This window comes from Macrotis lagotis, chromosome X, assembly GCF_037893015.1.
Source record: "Macrotis lagotis isolate mMagLag1 chromosome X, bilby.v1.9.chrom.fasta, whole genome shotgun sequence".
NCBI lineage: Eukaryota > Metazoa > Chordata > Mammalia > Peramelemorphia > Peramelidae > Macrotis > Macrotis lagotis.
In genome coordinates this window covers 12,567,299-12,593,142 of record NC_133666.1, presented here as the reverse complement: position 1 = coordinate 12,593,142, position 25,844 = coordinate 12,567,299, and positions in this window count along the sequence as shown.

Genomic DNA, 25,844 nt, shown 5'->3' with positions numbered 1-25,844 from the left:
ATCCAACTGCATGTGTCATGTAAAGCAAAATCACTTCATGATCCATTTATACCCAAATTTTCCAGCGCCCTCCATTTGCCACAAGAAAATACAACCTTCATGAGCTAAAAAGTATCTTGTGAAACAAAGTCAGTACAAGATCCATTTATACCCACACTCTCTAAGCATTACTCTCTCTAAATATATCAACCCTCATGAGCTAAAGTATCAGCTGAAGTTTTCATGATCAATCTATATCTATACCCTGTCTCTAGATATGATTCTTTTAACTATCCTAAGAGAAGACAATTCTCATGAGTTACAAATATTGTCTTCCCATGTCGGGCTGTATGCAGTTTAATTTTATTGACCATTTTTTCCCCCTTTCCATTTACTTTTTTATACATAACTTGTGCCTTGTATTTGAAGATCAAATTTTCTGTCTAATCTTGTCTTTTTATCAGATGATTTGGAAAGTCCTCTACTTTGTTGAAAATACACCTTTTATCTTGAAAGAATATGCTGAATTTTATACAGTAGTTGATTCTTGGTTGTAATCCAAGGTACATTGACTTCCAGAATAGTCCAGGTCCTCTGATTCTTTAATGTTGAAGCTGATAAGTCTTATGTAATCCTGACTGTGGTTCCTTAGTATTTAAATTGCTTCTTTTTGATTGCTTGAATTATTCTCCCCTTCAGCTGAGAATTCTGAAACTCAGCTACAATATTTCTTGGAGTTTTTATTCTGGCATCTCTTTCTGGAAGTGATTGGTGGATTCTCTGAAGGATGATTATTCATGGCATTTCCTATGCAGTGGTTTGTTTCCTGTATTAGAATAGTAGAACCATGGCCCATCTGTTGCACCAGTGTTTGCAGGGCTTGAACTTTGTCTTTCAGGTTGGGATTGGGAGCCTCACTGCTGGCATGCTGCAAATCTGACTTATTGAACTTGGACCTGAACTGTGTTGTGGCTAAGATCCTTCTATTGGCTTTCCAGTTCTCTGGCCTATGCTGGGTTCTACTCCCTTTTAACCAAGTGAGACAGACCTTTACAGAATTTCTTCTATGATATCTTGAGATGAGAACTTGTTTCATTCTTTTTGGTGGGTTCTGTTGCTTTAGGGTCTATGTAGAGAGGTCAATTAAAGTTGTTTTCAGCAAAGATCCAGGAGCTTTCTGGCTTCACACCACCATTTTGGCTTGACCCTGGAAACATCTCTATATTCTTTCAAAAGGATACTGGAATTGTATCTCATTGTAATCCTTCACTCTCCTTTGCCACTCTGTGCTTAGCACCAAGCCATTACTTCAAGCCAGTCATTGATATCCAAGCTTTGGGGAACTTCTATAATCCAGTTCCACTGCCTCTCTTCTGAAGCAATTGCTTCCCCTAGCAGTACCTTCGCAGGGTTGGAGATGTGGAAGAAATTTTCCTATTCCTTCAAAGGCTCACCATATATTACTCTCATAGCAAATTTGTGCTAGATCACAGGAGCTCAGCTTCATGGAGCTGTCCCTTCCGAAATGCTGATCTGGATTGTGGTTCTCATCTTCCCAACTGATCTTGTCCTGCTTACTGAAAATATTCCCATCCTATGGAGCCCTTCATGGCCTCCTAGTGAAGGTAACCAGGGCCTCTTGAAAGATACAGGTGTTTCTGGGAAAAGTACTCAACTGCAATGGGAAGAAGGGAATGACATGCACTGTTTTCTTTGTGCAATATGCTGGATCACTTCTACTACATCAAATAATGCCAACAACATCCCCACTTGAAAACATCAGCCACTCCCATTTCCTCATATTCCCTTCTTGTCTCATTCTCTACTGTGGTAGGTCATTCTTCTCATTATTGTAGGAATTTGCATTGTGTACACACTTGCCTGAGTTAGATATCATGAAAAAAAGCTGCAAAATTCCCAAGTCTGTGGGTGACAGTGTGTTCAGCTGTTGAAGGAAATCAAATGTGAGACCATGGATGAGGTCCTTTTTACTACTAGCATTACTGAATTAGGGTGAAAACTTTTGAATATATGTGATCTAACGCATGGAAGGACCAGTGTGCTTGGAAGGGTATGTGTTTAATTTTGCTAACCCCAGTCACAGAGTTCCCACTATGAGGCCTTTGATATTGATGCCTTCTCAGTGTGCCTGCCTTAAGGTTGAGTAGCCCAGATTCTCTTTTCCAGATATTGTTTACATTTCAGCAGGTCTGGCATCTGTGACATCTCTGCAGTCTTTGCTAGATGTATGTATGGAGATAAAATGTAAAGCATTTGCAAAAGTCAACTCCAGAGGCTGGAATATGATGTATCATTCTTGGCAATATCTGTCATTGGCAAGTAGCCCCAGTACTGCTCCTAGGGTGCAGCATAAAAATGAAGGTACTTCTCTTCATACTTGTATGCTTTCTCTGCGTGTATTCTGGTCTTTGGATATCCGTAGGGATAAGAAGTAACTTAACCTGTAACTGCAAAATGTTTTATTGATGCTGTTTAAGGGAACCAACTAAAGCATTTCTTAATGGAGGGGATATCAGCAGTAGAATGTTTATGGGGCATCAATATCAGAAGTAGCTCTTGGTTAAAGACCTTCAGATAACTCTTGAACTTTGGTGAGCATTTCTGCTCCCCTTTTCTAAAGGAAATCTATCTACCTGGGTGAATAAAAGTCTCAGGTGTCTCCTGAGAATTCTTAGAGAGCTTTTCAGATGGAGAAGCCTCCCTTTCCTGGAGGTCCATACAACACTTGTTTTATACTACCCGGTGGGAACTCCAGTACCACCTCAGCTACATCTATGCTTGTAACTCTCAGACTCATTCACTCATTCATAAGAGCCCTCTGCCTGCTAAATCAAAGGTAGTGTTTCCTGCTTCCAGTCCGCCTCCCAAAAGATGTCTTTCTTTAAGTAATCACTCCTGTGAGTAGGGCCTAGTATGCAAAGACACTCTCATTTCTGCAGAAATATAGAAGAACAGACTTGCAAAGTAGCAAGCTAATAATGAAACATGGTGATTGGAACATTTCCTTATCAAAAAAGAAGGGAGAGGATTGATGGATATTCTCAAAGAACATATTAAACAGGTGTAAAACCAAAAGAAATATTTTTGGAACAAACACATGTAACATTTCACTCAGCCATGTAAAAGTGAGTTTTAAAGAAAATAAATGAATAACCAGTGTATCAAAAAGTGGTCAATCTCTGTGGAGTCATATAAAATAACAAATATCCAAGAGTGGAGTTCAAATGCAGTCTATAGGTGACATTTCACCTGAATTCAAGGGATGACTGTTGTACAGAGAACTATTGAACACATGTTTGTCCTGTGGGTTTGTTTACAGAAATGGGTGATTCTAACCAGGATGGCAGGTTATTGTCTAAATGATGCAGGGGAAAGAGGAAGAGAATTGTGAGTGTAGAACTTGGGTGGAGATGTGTTTGACTACCACCCACTCTTGAGATGGAAATTGACTGAAAGTAGAGAATTATAATTGTAACAGGAAACAATTGCAATCTTAAAAGCTGCTTGGGGTGGAGACCCCCCCTCCATTCTTAATGGACCATTGATTCATTGTTTAATGTAAAATTTGTATCCTGATCCTTAGGCTTTACCCTCTACCTAATAAGAGAAAGGGAGTGCTTGACTGTTTCACTGTTTCTCTCTCTCTCTCTCTCTCTCTCTCTCTCTCTCTCTCTCTCTCTCTCTCTCTCTCTCCCTCTCCTCTCCCCTCCCCCTCCCCCTCCCCCTCTCCCTCTCCCTCTCCCTCTCCCTCTCCCTCTCCCTCTCCCTCTCCCTCTCCCTCTCCCTCTCCCTCTCCCTCTCTCCCTAGACCTTTCTATGTCTTGTAATCTTTTAAATAATTTTTTGTTTTATTTCCACCCATGCTTCCCCAAGTCTGAATGATGATTCCTCATAGGCAGAACCAAACCCAAGTAGCTAGTGGCTACACAAAGACTTTACAGAAAGATTGTGCTTAAGGACCCCAGATGTAGCAATCAGCATAGATTTTAGAAGAAAATGGTGGAAACTGAGCAATCCTTCAATACAGGTTGTGAAACATTAGTACCTAATGAATATTTAGCAAGACATGAACGGATGGCCATCAAATGGAGACCTCAGGATATTCTCGAAAATTCAAAAATAAATTGTACTGGAACTGGAACATTGTCATGGAACAAAACTATCATCCCCATCACCTGGCCTAATATATATCCATAAAATTTAAGAATAATGCTTTTAATAGCATGTCAAGTGTTCCTAATCTTTAAACCACATAGATGAAAAGCTTTCAACATATAAAGACCTAAGGGAAGAACTGTAACCCATGACTCTGGGGTTGATGTCACAGAATCCTCTCCCTTTCCTCCTCTTTCTAGAGGAGGCCTAGCCTCGACCTTCAGTGATGTCATGTTTCTAGCCCATCCCACGCTCTGTTAGTGTAAGTCTTCTTTGGCTTTGGAGGAAGATGTTAGTAGGGTAAGAGCAGCTCGAGTTCTGTGTGGCCCTCACTCACTTCCCTTCTCCTTCCCCTCCACACCCCTCCCCTCCATTATCCCCATCTTCCAGAATGACCCTTCCAGAGAGTTCTGCTTGTGCCTACATGACCATGATGGAGGTAAGTGCTCCCTCCCTTGTTCCGACCTCAGTATCTCCCTTTCTAATGCTCATCCCTTTCTGCCTCCCAAGATTTTCGTGAAGCATACCTCCCCTCCCCAGTTAGCTTCTCTTAGTGCTCACGAGGTGATGTGTAAGGTAGAAGATCCTGGGAGTATCACCACCTTTGTTAATGTATGTGTTGTGCATGTAGACAGGATCTTCTGGGTAGCTGTGTCTCTTAGGGTGTTTAGGTCTGTGTAGCCATGTGGATGTGTGGATGTGTGTGTTTAGGAGGTGAACCTTTGTGTGTTTACCCCTCTTCAGGTGCTGCTCTCATCTGGGTCTATCTGCCTCTTGGTAAAGGTCTAGTTCTCAGGAGGTGGTTGGGATGAGGTCGAACTCAGATGGGAGAAGACTCTGGAGACACTCCCTCCATCCCCTCCTCTGGTGGACATTTCCATCCTTCCTCACTTCCTCCCCTGCTTTATTTTGCCTTAGGCCTTGAGAGAGAGGAGACAGTTCAAGAATTCTTTCTCTCCCATTTCTACATAGTTGCTCTTTTATTTGGAGTCATTTAATTTAATAGCCTATTTCTTTTTTATTCTGCTTTCAACCATTACCTGGTGAAGGAAATGTTTCCATGTACCTTGTTGTTGAACAGAAAGAGCGGATTTAAGATTAGAGTTGTTTTAATATGAACTTCACTCATTAGGAAGGATTTGGAGCATTTGGACAGGATTACTGATAGCTTGAACTTTGTCCTTTGAAAACTTCCTCTTCCTTTGACCTATTGGAAAAATGGCTTTTAATCTTGGAGATTTGAATCAATTCCTTCTTTATCTTGCATGTGCAACACTTCTTAGAGAACTTTACTGCAAAGGAAGTTTTCCTCACTTCCCTATTGCCGTTCTCATTTTAACTGCATTTCATCTCTTTCTGCAAAAATGTTTCATCTCGGGGTGGCTAGGTGGCCTGTAGTGGATAAAGCACCGGCCTTGGAGTCAGGAGTAGCTGGGTGCAAATCCGGTCTCAGACACTTAATAATGACCTAGCTGTGTGGCCTTGGGCAAGCCACTTAACCCCATTTGCCTTGCAAAAACCTAAAAAAAATTCATCTTTATAGAAGCAGTTATCCTTTTTATTTTCTGTGATTCTTTCTTTTTCTTGTTCTGTTAAAACCTTTATCGTTATCTATAGTTTTGAAATGCAATATCCTCCTCGCTCCTGTAATTCCACTTTTACACCAAATTCGTGGATCCATTTGCAGTTTAATTTGATAGATGATGGAAGGTCTTGATATTCTTTCAAATTTCTGCCAAACTGCTTTCCCCTTATCCCATCTTTTATTTTTGTTCTTTTTAGTTTTATCAAATAATATGTCCTCCCCTGCCACTACCACCTGCAACTGTTGTCTTTGGGTTTATTAAATACTATTTTTATTTGTTTGCTTCTGTACCTGGCATACATTTTCCCTTAATCAGTCTTTCGATTTTAACAAGTTCAATTTTTTTCTGGGTAGCTAGGTGTTTCAATGGGCCTGAAACAGGAAGGCTCATCTTCTTGATCTCAAAGGTGACCTCAGATAATTACTGACTGCCTGAATCTAGTCAAATCTTTTAATCCAGTTTTCTTTACTTCCTCATCTGGGAAATGAGCAGAAGGAAATGGCAAATCTCCTCAGTATCTTTTGCCAAGAAATGGGATCAGGAAAAATTAGAAAGGACTAAATACCACCACCACAAACAATTGCTTTCATGATTACTGAATTATGGTATAATTTGAGGTATGCCACTGCTACTGACTCAACTCACTAACTCTTTCCTCCTTTCTCCCTCCATTATTACCTTTGAGATTCTTGACCTCTTAAAAACAAACCTTTGGATAGCACATGTATGCTCTCTCTCCCCATTCTTGAAAGCCAGATCAGGTAAGAAATAGTATTTCTTTTTGTTTTAGGGAGGAAAAGAAAAGGAAGTGGAACTGGTGGGTTCATTTAGAGGAAAAGATTTGTTATGTCTAATATCTCTGGGTCTCTTACCTCCTGGAAAGTGTACGGTGATATTGTCTTCTCACGTTTCCTTTTCAGTCTTGATCTTTGAAGTTTTGATTCAGTTACTTAAAAAGAAGTTGGGGGTCACGCATTGCTTTTTTATTGTATATTCTATAATGATTTAACTTTTTCTTAAATTATATACTCTGACATTTGGTTCACATTTATGGAGTATTGAAAATACGTTTTTGTCTATGGTACTTTTTAGAATGATATTTTCCCCACTTATTTTTTTGAATTGTTTTTTTTTTCAGATTTTACTTTGTCTGAGACCATGATTGAGACCCTTGCCTTTTATACTGCAGCTAAAGTCTAAGTGTGTGGGGGGTAGGGCGTAAAGAGAGGAGGGAATTGTCTGAAGATTCAGACTTTTGCACACTGCTGATTTTGGAGTTAGTTCTGGAGGTTGGAAGTTTTTTGGTAGTTTCATAGTGATTTGGGGAGTGCTTTTGGTCACTGTTTCCCATGTTTCTGTTCTGGTTCTTATCCAGGAAGAAACCTTGATCCATTAGGATTACAATGAATCCTGCTCCTGAGGGTCCCTGTTCCATTGGGATCGACAATAATTTTATTCCTTGGGTCTCTGAACCCTTGTGACTGACGATACTGATTTTACTCTCTCTTACCAAGAAAAGCTCCCCTCTGTCCTTGAAATTTGTGCCGAAGTTAATATAGGCAATGGATTGTCTAATCAACTTTCAGTCTTGTGTCTAGTGCTGGCATGGGGCTCCTCTGGAATCTCTTTCTAACCAAATGCTAAGTCTATTTACTATTTGTGACTTGAGAATTCCTAAAATAATAGCTGTTTCTGTCTGTTAAAATGAACTATCTGAAATAGCAATGCAATGTTTCCAATAAATAAATTATAATTTTAATAGTAGTGGTTGACTGGTTCCCCCTAAGTCAGGTCAATTAATCCCTTACAAATTAGTGACAATTGAGGGATTTCCAAGTTGATTTTTATAACAAAAAAGTGGAATAAAAATTGCAGTAATCTTAGGAAACTTGTTTTGAACATGTCAATTGGACAGGGAAGGTCATTTGACTATTTTACTTCTTCCAGGTTTTAACATAAATTCATACCATTGGCAACATTTAGCTGTCACAAGTGAAAATACTTCAGAATTCCTTGCCCCACAGCCAAAGCATTTTGAAACCAGAAAGCTTTCTCCCAAGGGGCCTGTGGTTTGAACTAAACTGGGAAAGAGGAACTTGTGCTTTGGAGTTAGTAGTCACCCTACAACTCCCATTCTCCAGCTCACAGAAAGGGAAACCTAAGCTTAAAAAATCACAATACTCAACTCATACTTAAACTCTAGTTCAGGGATGGGGAACATTTTTTTCTGTCAAGGGTCATTTGGATAGTTATAATATCCTTTTCAAGGCTTGATCAAACATTTGTAGCTTGATCAAACAGTTAATTCCTTTCTAAAAGTTATTAGATTTATTGAATTTCTAGTCCTATTTGCAAATATTACAAATCATATTACCATATTTTCTCTGATGTAAAAGAATATATCAGCCCCCCCCCCCCCAAATAACACAAAAAATACAGAAAGCGACAAATAATATTCTTCATCAGTTCTTTCTCTGGAAACGGATAGCATTTTCCATCTTGAGTCCTTTGGAATAGTCCTGGATCATTGTATTGCTGAAAATAACTGTTATTCACAGTTGATCACTGTATAGGATTGCTGTTACTGTATTCACTGGGGTCCTTCATTCTCATTACTTCTTATAGTACAGTAATATTCCAGTACATTTGTTTTAGTTTTTTTGCAATGCAATGGTGTTAAGTAACTTGCCCAAGGCCACACAGCTAGGTCATTATTAAGTGTCTGAGGCCGGATTTGAACTCAGGTACTCCCAACTCCAGGGCTGATGCTCTATCCACTGTGCCACCTAGCCGCCCCTCCATTACAATTTGCTACTTGTTGTACCGTTACCCAATTGATAGACATAGACTTAGGAGTGATTTTGCTAGATCATAAGGTATGCAGAGCTTGCTGGCCATGTGGGCATGTATGCCAATGGCTCTCCAGAACATTTTGAGTAGTTGACAATTACAAGACTAGTGCATTAATGTTCAATTTTTCAAATATTATCCAACATTCAACATTTTCCTTTGCTTTCATATGAGCCAATCTGATAAGTATGAAGTGTTACCTCCTAATGATTTTAATTTGCATTTCTCTAATCCATAGTGATTAATAGCAAATTTGACAGTAGATCACCTTTCTACCTGTGTAGACTTCTTTTTTTATAATTTTTCCAATTACATGCAGAGGTAGTTTTCAATATTCATTCATTTTCAACTTTGTGCATTCCAGATTATTTTACTATCCTCCTTTCCCTCCTCCCTCCACATGGTAGTAAGCAATCTGGTAAAATCGTATATATATATAAATATGTTATAATCATGTTTAATGTATTTCTATATTAGTCCTGTTGTGAATGAGGAATTAGAACTAAGGGGGAAAACTATCAATAAGAAGGAAATAAAATATAAAAACATTTCTTTAAAGTGACCATAATATGCTTTGCTTTGCATTCAGACTCCAGAGATCTTTCTCTGGATATGGATGGCATTTTCCATAGCAGGTGTTTTAGGATTGTCTCTACTGAACTGTAGAGAGGAGCTGTATCCATCATAGTTGATCATTTTACAATATTGTTGTCATTTGAATAATGATCCCTTGGTTATGCTCACTTCACTCAGCGTTAGTTCATGCAAGTCTTTCCATATTTCTCCAAAGTCCAACTGCTCATGGTTTCTTATATAACAGTAGTACTCTATAATATTCATAAATCAGACATTGTTTAGCCATTCTCCAGTTAATGAAAATTATCTCAATTTCCAATTCTCTGCCTCTAAATTTGACACTATTTGTGTCAAATTAATATTTTTGAGCTTGTGGGACTTTTCCCCTTTTTATGATCTATATGGGATATGCACAGTTTTGATTGCCCTTTCACCACAGTTCCAAATTGTTCTCCAGAAAAGTTGTACCAATTTGCAACTCTACCAAAAGTGCATTAGGGTGCCAATTTTCCCACATGCTCTCTCACTTTTATCATATCCCTTCTTGTCATATCGATCAACTTGATAGGGGTGAGGTGGTATCTGATAATTGTTTTAATATGCATTTCTCTAATCAGTAATGATTTGGAGCATTTTTTCATAGGACTTTAAATAACTTTAATTTCTTCACCTGAAAACTCCCTGTTCATATCCTTTGACCATTTATCAATTGGTGAATGACTTGTAATCTTATAAATTCTATTCAGTTCTCTATTTATTATAGAAATGATTCCTTTAGGGGTGGCTAGGTGGTGTAGTGGATAAAGCACCGGCCCTGGAGTCAGGAGTACCTGGGTTCAAACCCAGTCTCAGACACTTAATAATTACCTAGCTGTGTGGCCTTGGGCAAGCCACTTAACCCCGTTTGCCTTGCAAAAACCTAAAAAAAAATTGATTCCTTTATAAGAAATACTAGCTAGGAAAATTGTCTCCCAACTCTCCGTATTCTTTCTAATCTCAACTGCATTGGTTTTATTTTGCAAAAACTTTTAAAATTTAAAATAATTGAAAACAGCCATTTTTCAATTTGTAATGTTCTCTATCTCATGTTATAAACTTCTCCCTTCTCTATATATTCAACAGATAGAGTATTTCTTGTTCTCTTAATTACTTTATGGTATCACCCTTTGTCCTATCCCCATTTCAACCCTATTTTGACATTGGATGTGAGATGTGGGTCTATGCCTAGTTTTCACCATACTATTTTCCAATTTTCCCAGCAGTTTTTGTCAAATAGAGAGTTCATATCCCAGAAACCAGCGTCTTTGAGTTTATCAAACATTAGATTCGGAGTCATTTACTATTGTTTCTTTTGTGCTTAATCTAATCCACTGATCCACTTCTCTATTTCTTAGTCAGTACAGGCAGTTTTGATGACCATGGATCTATAATATAGTTTTAGATCTGGCACAACTAGACTACCTTTCTTCACAATTTTTGTTACTATTTTTTTCAGCTCTGTAAATTTTTTTGGTAGCTTAATTGATATGAAACTGAATAAGTGATTTAATTTGGGTAAGATTGTCATTTTTATTATATTAGCTCAGTCTAACCATGAGCAATTTACATTTTTTCCAATTCTTTAGATCTGACTTTATTTAGGTGAAAAATATTTTATAAGTGGGTTTATATGGTTTCTGGATTTGTCTTAGGAGGTATATGACCAAATATTTTTATATTGTCTACAGTTAGTTTAAATGGAACTTCTCTATCTCCCTCTCTTGGGTTTTTTTGGTTATATATAGGAATGCTGATGGTTGACATGAGTTTATTTTGCATCCTACTAATTTGCTAAAGTTGCTAATTGTTTCAAGTAGTTTTTCAGTTGATTTTCTAGGGTTCTCTATCATCATATTGTCTCCAAAGAGTGTTTCTTCATTGCCTGTTCTAATTCCTTCAATTTCTTTTTCTTCTCTTATCACTAAAGCTAACATTACTAACACAATACTAAAAAGTGCTGGTGATACTGAGCATCCTGGCATCATCCCTGATCTTATTGGAAATGTTACTAGTTTATTCTCATTACATATAATGCTTAATAATGGTTTTAGATAGATACTGCTTATCATTTTAAGGAAAACTCCATTTATTCTTATGTTCCTATGAACAGGTACTGTAGTCTGTCAAAAACTTGTTCAACATATATTGAGATAGTCATATGATTTATGCCAGTTTTGTTATTTATATAGTTAGTTATGTTGATTGTTTTCCTATAACTGCACCATCCCTGACTATCTGGTATAAATCCTCCCTTATCATGGTATATTTTCCTAGTAATAACTTGTTGCAATTTTTTTGCCAAAATTTTATTTAAATTTTTTGCCTCAACATTCATTAGAGAAATTGGTCTATAATATTCATTATCTGTTTTGACTCTTCCTGGTTTAGGTATCAGCAACATATTGGTGTCATAAAAGGAATTTGGCATAAATCTACCTATTTTCTAAAATAGTTTATAAAGAACTGGAATTAAGGGCAGCTAGGTGGTGCAGTGGATAGAGCACTGGCCTTGGAGTCAGGAGTACCTGAGTTCAAATCCGGCCTCAGACACTTAATAATTACCTAGCCGTGTGGCCTTGGGGAAGCCACTTAATGGCACTGTCTTGCAAAAAACTTAAAAAAGCAAAAAAACAAGAATTGGAATTAATTGCTCCTTAAATGTTTTCTATAATTCACTGGTAACTCCATCTCACCCTGGAGATTTGTTTCTAAGGGGGTTTATTGATGGTTTCTTCAGCTTCTTTTTGAGATGTGGGGTTATTTAAATATTTTATTTTCTCTTCTGTTAATCTGGGTAGCTTCTATTTTTGCAAATATTCATCCATTTCACTTAGATTGTCAGATTTATTGGCATGCAAAATTACTAATTTTTATTTATTTTTCATTTTTTACACTTGTAATTTGGTTTCTTCTTTCTTTTTTTTTAAAATCGGATTAGCCAAATATTTATTTTATTGGCTTTTTTCTTAGTTAGCTAGTTTTCTTAGTTCAATACTTTTCTTACTTCCAATTTTGTTAATCTCTCCTTTGATTTTGAGAACTTCTAACTTGTTATTTAATTGAGGATTTTTAATTTGTTTATTTTCAAGTTTTTTTAGTTGTATGACAACATGTCTACCATTAGTTTAAATGGACCAATTCATTGAGATTCTCTTTCTCTATTTTATTCATATAAGCACTTAGAGATAATTTCCCATAATTTTTCCCCTAAAAATTGCTTTGGCTGCATCCCATAAGTTTTGAAATGATGTCTCAACATTGCCATTGTCTTAAATGAAATTATGGATTATTCTATGATTTCTTGTTTGATCCACTCATTCTTTAAAATTAGATTATTTAGTTTCCAATAGATTTTTACTTAACCTTTCTTTTTTTAACTTTACCTTTCAATGGCCCTTTATCACATGTAATTTTTATTATATTGTGATCTGAAAAGGATGCACTCAATATTTCTGCCTTTCTACATTTGACTGTGAGAAGAAATATAGTTTGAATAGTTTATTATAATTTGATAAACTTTATTGTAATTTTTTTAATTTAGGGTAAAAATAAAATAACAGAAATATAAGCTAGCCATGAAGTTTATTCTCTGAAGATTTGCCATAAACCTAGGGTCTAGACATAGCTCCCTCAAGCAAAGGCAGGCATAAATAGTTATACATGACAAACAATCATAAACTATATGGTGATCAGCCAATCATGATACACATTTGATCATAAAAATGTCATTCCTATACATTACACTCTTCGAGTGTATTCATATACAAAGATTCAAATAGGTGAAACTAGTATGCATAAGTCCAAAAGTGCAGGAACATATGTGACTCTCATAGAGATAACGATACAAGTTTCCTGCCTTCTATCATCTGTCTTCCTGTCATTGTCAGGACAGCTGTAGGCCAATTTTATTGAAAAGAAAATGGACGAATAATCAAAATTTGACACATACAGAGTTGACATCCATATTGATGGATGGAGAGATAAGAGGCCTTGTTGTGGACAGAGATAACATTATACCACTAAAGGGATATAAGTATGAGATTATTAGCAAACTCATCTTCCTGAGTCCAGATCTGACATTAGATACTTACAGGCTATGTGACTCTGGGCAAATCAGTTTTTTTCAGGTTTTTTTTCCAGTTTTTTTAGTTCTTTATCTGGGAAATGAGTTGCAGAAGGAAATGGCAAACCACCCCAGTATCTGTGAGAAGAAAATGGAAACACGAAAAGGCAGGTCAGATTAAATAAGAATAATCATTTTCATAATCACTAATTTATAATATGCTTTGATGTCTGCTACTGCTAATCACCAATCCAAATCCATTTCTTTTCTCCTTCTCCCTTCCATTATTACCCTCGAGATCCCTGATCTCTTTTTTCTCTTGAATCTTTTTAATTTATTTTTTCTAGTTACATACAAATATAGTTTTCAACATTCTTCTTTTTTGTAATTTTCATGTTCCACATTTTTCTATCATTCATTTCTTCTTCTCCCCATTACAGCACATAATCCAGTATAGGTTGTACACATGCAATCATGTTCCACATATTTCAGTATTAATTATTTTGTGAAAGAAGAATCAGAACTAAAGGGGAAAACCCCATGAAAAAGAAAGAATACAAAACAATTTGTAAAAATCGAAAATAGTTTGCTTTGTCTTGACCTCTTTTCAAAAATTTTTCTTCATGTTTTCTGTTTCAGGGAATCCCATGTAACCTTCCTTCTCCTCTCCTTAAGAGACATGCTATATGACAAATAGTATTTTTTTTTGTTTTAGGGAGGAAAAGGAAATGAGTACCATAGACTGTTGTATTCAGGAAAGGTATGTGATGTGTAACACCTGCTGGATGAGGGTGGATGATGATGTCTCATGCTTTCCTTTCAGTCTCAATTATTTAAAATTTTATTCCATGAATTTTTATTTTTTGGTATGCTGTTATTTAATGTTAAATTGTTGTAGTTACTGTGTATACATATGCTTTTCTTGGCTATGCATACTTTTCATCAATTCACAAAGAGTTTTCCATACTTCCCTGTACTCACTAGTCCCATAATTACTTAAATAGCACAGGAGTAGGATTCCATTATTTATGCTCCATGCCTTGTTAAACAATCATTCCCCAGTTGATAAGGACCTTCTTTGTTTCCAGTTTGCTACTGTCACAAAAAAATGATATTAGAATGAATAGGAATAGAAAAGAATACCTTATTCTTTGCAATACATGACACCTATACCAAAATTGATCATTAAGTAGAGAATAAAATCCTTATAATCAAATGAGGAAAGGTAGAAATAATTAATGCATGCTGTTCAGATCATAATCCATTAGAAATTTCATATTATAAAGGACCATGGAAAGATAAACCAAAAATTATTTGGAAGTTAAATGATCTAATTTAAAAAAAATGAGTGATCAAATAATAAATTATAGAAATAATCAACCATTTTATTCAAGAAAATGAAAATACATCATTTATGGGATGCATCAAAAGCAATTTTAGGGGAAATTTTGTATCTCTAAATGTTTATATGACTAAAATAGAGAAAGAGGAGATAAATGAATTGAACATGCAACTAAAACAACTAAAAAACACAAATTAAAGATCCCCAATTAAATACCATATTAGAAATTCTGAAAATCAAAGGAGAGATTAGCAAAATTGAAAGTAAGAAGCCCATCTATCTAATAAACAAAAACTAAGAGTTGGTTTTATGAAAAAAAAATATTAAAGTAGATAAACCTTTGTTTGATCTGATTGAAAAAAGAAAGAAAACCAAGTAAACAGTACCAAAAATAAAGAGGGCGAACTTACCAACAATGAGGAGTAAATTAAAGAAATAATTCAGAACTATTTTGTCCAACTGTATGCCAATAAATTTGATGACTTGAGTGAAATTGATAAATATTTACAAAAAAATATAGCTTCTCAGATTAACAGAAGAGGAAAAAATACTTAATTTCAGAAATTTCAGAAAAAAATGAAACTGAAGAAATCATTAATAAACTTCCTAAGAAAAAATCTCCAGGTTCAGATGGATTTACAAGTGAATTCTACTAAACATTTAAGGAACAATTATTTCAATTCGCATTAACTATTAAAAAAAACAGAAGAAGGAATTCTATCAAATTGCTTTTATGACACCAATATGGTGCCGATACTTAAACCAGGAAGGGCAAAAACGAAGAAAATTGTAGATCAGTCTCATTAATTGACATTAATGCAAAAATCTTAACATTTTAGCAAAGAGATTGCAACAAGTTATTACTAGAATAATATCCCACGATTAGGTAGAATTTATACCAGGCTGGCAGAAATGCTTTAGACAAAACCAACAGAAATAACATGATCATCTCAATGCCGGAAAATCCTTTGACAAACTACAACATCGATCTCTATTAAAACACTAGAGAGTATAGGAATAACTGGCAATTTCTGTAAAATAATAAGTTGGATCTACCTAAAACCAACTACAAACTTTATATGTAATGGAGAGAAACTAGGAGCTTTTCCAATAGAATCAGGGATGAAATAAAGATGCCCATTATTACCACTACTATTCTATATAGTAGTAGAAATGCTAACTTTAGCAATAAGAAAAGAAAAGGAAATGGAAGGAATCAGAATTGGCAATGAGGAATCCAAACATTCTCTCTTTGCAGATGATATGATGGTATATATAGAGAACTCTAGAAAATCAACTAAAAACTATTTGAAACAATTAACAAGTTCAGCAAATTATCAGGATATAAAGTAACCTGACATAGATCATCAGCATCTCTATATGTGAATAACAAATCTTAAAGGCAAGAGTTAAAAAGAAAAATTCTGTTTGAAGTAATTGTAGACAACATAAAATACTTGGGAATCTATCTCTTAAGACAAACCCAGAAACTATATGAATGTAATTCCAAAATACTTTTCACACAAATAAAGTCCGATCTAAATAATTGGAAAAATGTCAGTTGCTCATGGCTTAACTAATAGAACAAAAATGACAATTCTACCCACATTAAATTATGTATTCAGTGCTACACCAATCAAATTACCAAAAAACTATTTTACAGAGGTAGAAAAAATAGTAACAAAATTCATATGGAGCAACAAAAATCAAGAATTTCAAGGGAATTGTTGAAAAAAATGCAAAGGAAGGTGACCTAGTTATACCAGATCTAAACTATTCTATACAGCAGCAGTCATCAAAGCTGCCTGGTACTAGTTAAGTAATAGAGTAATGGCTCAGTGGATTACGATAGGTTCAAAAGAAACTGCAGTAAATGACTACAGTAATCTACTGTTTGATCAACCCAAAGACATCAACTTTTGGGATAAGAACTTACTATGTAACAAAAACTACTGAGTAAACTAGAAAATAGTTTGGCAAAAAATGAGGCCTAGACCCATATCTCACAGCCTATACCAAAATGAGGCCAAAAAATGGGTTCAGGATCTAGACATAAATGGGGATATCATAGATTAATTAAAAGATCAAGAAAGACTTTGTGAGATCCATGGAAAGGGGAGAAATTTATGAGTAAAGAAGAAATAGAGTACATTATAAATGGCAAAATGGATGATTTTGACTATATTAAATTTAAAAAGTTTTGCACTAAGAAAAGCAAAATAGCCAAGATTATAAGAAAATCAGAAAGCTGAGAAACAAATATCACAACCAGGGGTTCTGATAAAGGTCTCATTTCTGAAATATAAAGAGAATTTAATCAAATTTATAAGGTTACAAGTCATTCCCCAATTGATCAATGTCAAAGCTTATGAAAAGGCAGTTTTCAAATGAAGAAATTAAAACTATATATATTCATATGAAAAAATGCTTGAAATCATTATTGTTTAGAGAAATTCAAATTAGAGAAGCTTTGCCACCTTACACCTATCAGAGTGACTAAGATTACAAAAAGGGAAAATGATCAATATTGGAGAAATTGTGGGAGAATTGGGGCATTGATGCACTGTTGGTGGAGTTGTGAACTAATCCAACCTTTCTGGAGAACACTATGGAACTATGCCCAAAGAGCAATAAAACTGATCATTCCCTTTGACCCAGCAATACCAAACTAGACCTATTTCCAGAACACATAAAAAAATAGGGAAAGTCCCACATGTTACAAAATATTTGTAGAAGTTCTTTTTGGAGTAGCAAAGAATTGGAAATTGTGGGGATGCCCAGTAATTGGGGAATGACTGAACAAGTTAGGGTATATGATATTATGGAGCACTGTTGTTCTATAAAGTGATCACGAATGGTTGACCTTTAGAGAAGCATGAAAATAATTACAGGAAATGATGCTGAGCCTTGGGAGCAGAATCAAAAGAACATTGTACACATTAACAACATTGTGAGTTGATCAACTATGATGACTGCAGCTCCTATGAATGGTTCAGAGAGGTAGAATAACCCTGCAAGATCTATTATGGAGACTATCATCCATATCCAACAGAAAAACAAAACAAAACAAGAATAAAAAATGCCACAGAATCAGAATGGATACTATATTCACTTTGATAAAACTTATGTTTTTCCTTCTTACCCCATGGATTTTTTGCCATTAGTCCTTATTCCTGATACATAAAATGACTAATATGTAAATGTGTTAAACACAAATGCAGACATAGGACTGTTGCAGAGAGGTGTGTGAACTGGAGGATGGTAGAAAATGTCTAACTTCATATATATATATATATATATATATATATATATATATATATATCTCCATCCATATGGCTGATCGTTGAAAAACTTTCATAACATGTAATTGGAAAAATAAAATATCAAAAAAGAACTATCAGCTTTCCCTTATCATGGAGATATTGTAGCCCCTTCACCCAGACCACTGTAGCTGAGATGGCTGAGATGGCTATGAAAAAATGAATATAGATAAGATAGGAGAAAATACTAACAGAGTCGCTCACAGAGGAAACTGTGTGATGAGTTCAGGAGAAACTCTGCCATGTGAACAACCTAGTGAGAACAATTTGATGCCACCAATAGAAGTATCATTGAATGTATGACTTGCCCCTACATAACTGTCCTTCTAATGTGGACTCTTTTTATGTGATGATTATGGCTTTTCATTCCCTATCCATAGCCCCATGATGCGGATCTATTTGTGAGAAAGTGCACTGTATGGATATTATTGGGGAGTTGTATTTTACAGATTTTACTCTGCTATTTCATTAAATGCTACTTCTTTGAACAATTTTGTGTCTTTTTGGATGACTAGAGAAAAATGGAAGCTCCTGAGCTTCATTTTATGCATCTAACGATACCTGGTGTATCTTGAATATGGGGCAGTTATTTTGAAAAACCTAGGTAGAGGAAGAGGTGCTACAGGTGATACATGCTATTAAAGAGATGGCTGGTGAACATCTAAAAAAGGAAATGATAAGCACAAAAAATCAGCATGACTTCCTCAAAAATAGGTTGTCAGACTTACTCCATTTCCATTTTTAACAGGGTTGCTAAAGTAGTCATCCAGAAGAATTTGATAGCTCTAGGGTACATACATTTCTGAAAAATCTTTGATAAACTATTCAGTGTCCTTTTTTGTGGAAATGGTGTGGAGATGTGATCCACATGATAGTGAAATTAGACCTGGAATTAACTGAATCACTGGAAGAAAAGGGTTCCAAGTCAACCAGGAAGAAAGGCTTCAGTGGAGTGCCATAAAGGCTTGTCATTAGTCCTTTTCTACTTAATGTTTTTGCTATTGTTTTGGACATAGGGCATAGATGGAAAATTTATCACATTTGTATATGACCCCAAATTGGACAATATAGATTAAATCCAGAAAATCTTGATAGGTTAAAGAATTGAGCAAAATCTAATACCATGAAATTTAATTTTGATAGATATAAAGTCTTGCTTTTGCATTCAAGAAATCAACTTTACAAGTGTAAGTTGGAAGGAAACATAGTTATATGGCAGTTTGTTTACAAAAAGATTCGTGGGGTTTAGTGGACTGCAAGCTCACTATATGGCAGAAATATGCTATCATAAACAAAAAAATATGAATGGAATCTTGGTCTACATTCAGAGAGGTTTGTCTTCGAAGAAGTAAAAAGTAATAGACTGTTCGTGCTCTTTCCTGTCCCTCTTCAGTTGATTGTGTTTTTCCCTTGAAATTACTTTCTTTTTACTTTCTATGATGCCTGTAAATATAAAATTAATATATTTTATACATTCACAGACACAAAGATGCAGAAATAGAGACAGTCAGTCACACTTATAAATACACACACACATATATATGTGTGTGTGTGTGTATAAAATCAAAGTTAATATGTTTTTACAATATATCTGGTCAAAGTCTGCATTTTTAGCTTCTACATAAGGGTTAAAAATCTGAATGTTGTTTCTCTGTGTTGTAAAATTTAAGATTTTAGTTTAAATTAAAATAACGGCAAGTGGTAGATGATTGCTCAGTGGCTGCCTCAAGCAAAAAGAGACAGGGATATTTATATATTACAGATAAAGGATCCTAAACATTTTGATGGCCAGAAAAGCAAATTTGATCATGAATTGTAATTTCTATACTTTGTAATCTTCAAGTCTATTTATATCAGATTTTAGACAAAGATTCAGATAGAACAAGTATGTCCTTTCCTGCCATTAGTTCACAATAGCAGCAATATATGTAGCTTTTTCTACCTTCTGTCTTCATGTGATTTTCAGGTGAATTTTATTTATAAGTTAAGAGGTTGACCAGGCAAAGTTTACATATACAGAGTTGACATCCAGATTCATAGATGGCGAGATAACAGACCTTAATGTGAATAGAGAATATTCAGACTTATAATCCTTGATTGCAGACTGTGATTTAAGCAGACTTAGATCAGAAAAATACGCTTAAAATCTTAAACTTTCACATTTCTCCCATCTGATCAAAGATGCCATAACTACATCAACTGTAGGTCAATTAAAGAATGTTGTAGGGAGATTATGAGCATAATGGAATGAAAATGACATATATTTGAGGCCTAGGGTTGCCAAGAGATAAGGCCAGGCAATGTAAGATGCCTAGCAATACATAGAAATGGTTGATGCATTTACAATGTCACTAGGGGCTAGTTATAGAAATCAGGAGTTAGAGTCCTCTTTGATTAAATAGACCATACAAATGTGGAGCACAAATAACAAAGGGAAATTCAAGTCCATTTTTGTATGGAGTTACGTGATGCAGTTCTGTGGCTTTTGGATGTTATCTCAAAGGTCCTCTTCAATCCAGGTAACATGTAGCAATTTTTATCTCTGGTAAAAGAAACATTTCAAAACAAATTTTTATTCAGATCAATATTTTGTTTAAATTAAATTCTGGAACCTCTTAGATCATGAAAATTTACAATTTGATTTGATCCATTGTCACCCTGAGAATTTAGTTAAAAAAAGAAAATTTGAAAATCACGACAGTTTTACACTTGATAGTTTTCATTTATTCCCCCCATTTGGAGGATTCCATTCCATGTAACAAAATAACTTCCACAATAATATGAATTATATTCCCAAAGTGAATTCATCAAAAATTGTCAAATGAACTTGATATTTGTAACACTTACATTCAATAATTACTTAGAATATTGTACATCTAGTAAGTATCTACAAATAAAACATTTTAACATTTTTTGTCAAATGTTTTAAAATGAACTAAAAAAACCCTTTTGCTGAAACTAAATTTCCCTTTATAAATATTTTAAAACGTGCCAAAGAGCATTCTTCTTCTGATATACTTAGAAGGATTAATGCCCTTTCCTTAAAACACAAATTTAGGTTGTTATGATAGATAATCATATCCTAATGTCACAAAATCTTTATTGTTTTGCTTAATTATCCCCTTAGCATTTTTTAAAAAAATAAAAGGATTTTAATTATCATAGGAACATTTAGCTGACAATAGATGCCAAAGCTACAAAATAGCCTAGCTGGCTATTATATAGCTGTAAGCAAAAGTGGAATAAACTTTTATACCTGAGTTAATATCATTTTATAGTGATCACATGAAATTATTACAGAAATTTACTATTAAGACTAGAGACAAAAGAAAAGGGGAAAATTCCCTTATTTATTCAGATGTCCGTTTATAGACAACGTTATGTAAGTGATCAAATGCCTTAATACAGAAATTAACTCTGCCAGATGAGACACTGTAAATGTCATGATTGGGGAACTGAGTCAGAATAATCCAACTTCACAGTGTGTCAAACAGTCATTCTCCCAACCATTCCCAATGAAATCATTGTGTGCACTATGCATTTCTGAACACCATAAAGTTAGTGACCCAACAGTATTTCTTTTGCCAATTAGAATTTCAGGTGAGCTCAATTTATAATGATCAAATATTGATTATTATCTCACATTGACAAAAGCAAGAAATTACCATAAATTATTTGAACCATATTTCTTAGGTGATTATGCTTCAAAATAGCAAAAGTTTTGGCTGTATCAATACTATAATCCAAAGTTCATGTTGAAATCAGATTCTATTAAAATATATTTTCTATAGTAAAACATGCGTAATTATTATCCATGTTCAAATAAACATCAACAACAAGCCATTGCTTTCAAAAATTCTTTTAAACAAAGAGAAAATTTTTATGTGACTCAAAGAATTTGAATATATTTCTTAAAGGGGATCTAATTGCAGGTGTAATGAACAAAACATAAAATAAACCAAATCTCCAAGTGTGTCAACATATGAATGATTATTCTTCACTATAATATTTCCTTACTGAAATCTTATTTTTTTGAACAAACACAAAACAGAAAATAGGTTTCTAAACTACGGTTAAGGGTCATCTTATAATTTAATGTATTTTCATCTTTGTTTTACAAGTTTGTTTACTTCTACCCAAATTACATTCATATCAGACTCAAAAAGACAATAAGATTATTCAGGAATTTAGTCTTTTCCATGTGATGAGTTAAAGCACTAATGTAACTCTTACACTATGGAATGATAACAATTTTAGATCAAAACAGCAAGATCCTTTGCAGTTGAAATTAATACAATAAATTCAAATGCTTTTAATATTAACCTAATAGCTAATTGATTTAATATTACATGGCAAACTTCTAATTTTCTAAAAAATAGAAATTTCAGTGCAATATCAACACATTAATGCAATAAATTAGTTTGCAGATATGGAAATTTAGGAGACCTTTTACAAATCCCTTTCCTTATTTCTTTCTTATCTAACCATAAAGCAAAAATAAATATTGAAAAATGGACTTCATTAAACCTAAATTGATGTAAACTTTTTTTTAAACATCTTAAATAATTTTCAATAATTTAAACAAAGTTGTGAAGTACACACTATCTTTGTGCAAAGATCCTCCTTTTAAATCTCACAGTTTAGAAACTGGGATGATATAAGTGTTAATTCTAAATATTCTTTCTTTAGGATTACAAAATTTTCTTTATAATTCACTCAATAATCTTACAAAACTCCTAAGTTGGAGCCAAATTGAACTTTCAATGAATTTCTTTTTTAGTAGAGAAATATAGGTGACAGAATAATGGCAAATAACAATATCAAAGTCGTTCTTGATGTCTTCTCACACATGCAGCATGATAAAGTTAGTTATATTTCCAAATATTTTACCCAACTTGGCAAAATGTCACTAATCACATGTTAGGGTCAGATACAATAATTTTTTTGTCTCAGGGATTACAATAAACTACAGTAATAGATGAGAGATGTATTTTACTTAAATTTTCTTAATTTATTCATTCTTTTTATTCTTAACAGTATAATTTAAAGTTCCAATGTTTAACTTATGAGAGAATTTATACCAACTAATAATCATAACTAATACAATTATTTTCCAATATCTCTTATAGTAGGACATTTAGGAAATCATAATCAAAATGATGCCATTTGAAAATTTTAGTTTAAAATGTTATCAGATTATCTTAGTTTAATATATTATCAGATTATCTTATCCAGATTAGCTCATATATAATGTTATCTAATTGAAGAAATAATAAAAAATAATATTTACTTTTATGCCAAACTCTTTACAATCATATAATCTAAAAATGGCTCTTTGCCTTCTCCTTGTGAATAGTTAACCAGAGAGAAATTTCTTTGTATTGTATAGTTTATGAATTTCATAATGCCAAATACCAAAATACTAGGTAGCCCCATTCTAGTTCCCTTCAGGACTAAATTATGCATTAAATTAAACCAGATCAAGATTTAAACATTAATTTCTAATAAATATATTGCTTTTCTTTATAAGAACAGTTTGAAAAACTACTCTTAGTTACTAAAATTGTTTGCAAACTTTCATCATTTTATTTTTTAAAAACTGATCACAGACAGATCTCTAAAAAGATCAAACAGATCGTTTTTTTTCCCTTGCAGTTTCCCACTGAAATCAACCCAATACATTCTTTTTATTCTCTAGCATGGACTAGATTCTGAAATCTTTAAAAATCCAACAGTATAAAAGGAGATTTCACCTTTTAGAACACTTACACTTTTTCCAAATCTTAAATATTTCTGTGATTCATTATTTCCCAGCCAAATCATGAGTACAGATTTGCAAAAAGAGCAATCTGATATTAGGATTTAATGTTACTTCAATTATCACATCTGAACATAACTTAATTCAGTTCAAATATGAATTCTGTAGTCCCAGAAAAACTGCAATTTTCCTTTTGACTTACAATTCTCATATAAATTGTTTTGATCATTTAATTTAAAAAGTTACAAAACTTTCATAAGCCATTATTTCTATTTAAACAGAACAAAACTTGTTCATACCTTCTTCAATATAATTAATTTTTTCCTTTTTAACATATCTTTCTTACAGTTCAGAAAATCCAAACTTTTATTACATGCCCTTTTTCCTTTTGAATTTTGCTATTCTTTTCCCAAGTCTTTCAAACCCATTTTACAAATTTTTCTTTTTTCTTATTTTTAATATGCTGTTTAACCTTATTTCAGACTATTTATTCCTTCTGTAGAACATTCATTTTTTTTTATTTTAGCACACTTGTTGGTAAACAGATCTTATCCCTAAAGTCAAACAGTAATTAAATTTTAAAACTTGTCCATCTTCCCATAATATACAGTTTTAGAAAATGATATCTTATTGCAATTTAGATATCCCTATAAATCAACCATATTCTTTTAAATATATTTTTAATCCTTTAAATTATTCACACATTTAGAAAAATATTTTTTCAAATTACTTTACAAATCATATAGTGAGGAACATTTTTCAAGATTTTAGCAACAAAAGAATTAATATTTAAAATTGATAGAAGTTCCATATGATTTATGGCAACTATTGCAATATTTTCACACAGTCCAACTCAAAAGTAAATTTTGCATTAAGGACTCCTTGATTATAAATTGTCTAACTTTTGAAAAAATACCCAATAAAAAAATGACAGCCCAGGGGGCAGCTAGGTGGCTCTGGAGTCAGGAAAACTTCAGTTCAAGTCCAGCCTCAGACATTTAATAATTACTTGCTCGTGTGACCTTGGGTAATTCAATTAACCCCATGACATTGCAAAAAAACAAACAAAAACAAAACCAAGCCAAAAAACACACCCCCAAAACAAAAACAGAACCAAAACAGCAATTCATTTAGGTAACATGAGAATGTCCTGCAAATAGAATGGCAGATGAGTTGTTTAATGCTAAGTCCCTACTACTCTTTACAGATACAGATACAGAGAGGGATTTATGAGAACCCAGGGCAGAGTGAATGAGTTGAACATAAAGAATCATGCAACCGAGGTACTTTGTCCGGCTTTAAAGTATAGAACACACACACACACACACACACACACACACACACACACACACACACACAAAGTACTGATTGAAGATTCAAACAGTCCCAGATTAACAGCTAGCCACATGCTGTAGCTTGAGTATCTCTTAGATTCACAAGGGAAAAAAAACAGAAAAACAGCCTTCCCAACAAAGGGAGTGAGTGGGGAAAAGAGAGTTTACAACAAAAATCAAAAGGGAGAAGAGAGGAATTGAACTCTAAGCATTACTACTTTTGAAGCTGATCCTGTTCTTAGGTCACAGAGAATTCTACTCTGCCATTCAGATAGTTCAAATATCTCCTACTTTTTGAAGTCGTTTTTTTTTGTTTTGTTTTTGCAGGACAATGGGGTTAAGTGACTTGCCCAAGATCACCCAGCTAGGCAATTCTGAAGTGTCTCAGGCTGGATTTGAACTCAAGTCCTCCTGACTCCAGGGCCTGCTATCCACTACCTCACTAACTGCCCATTGAAGCCTTTCTTGATCCCAACTGCTAGCGACCTTGTTCCCATACTGCCTTATACTTTGACTTCATTTAAATTTATTCTCTATATATTTGTATTTATTTTCTGTTTCATAGAATGCCAACTTCTAATGGTTAGGGACTGTGTTAATAATGTTTGCATCTCCAGGACCTAGCACAGTGCCGCTTATGCAGGAGGTACTTCAGAAATGTCTCATAGTTTCTTCATTTGGCCAACTCTCTTTCTATGTGCCCAACTTATTCTATAGCTATGGAATGAAGAAATTAATTTGATGCAAGTCTAAGCTGCAGTAATTATAAATGATTATAATTATATCTCTTATCTATAATTTGATCAGGTGTCATTTTATTT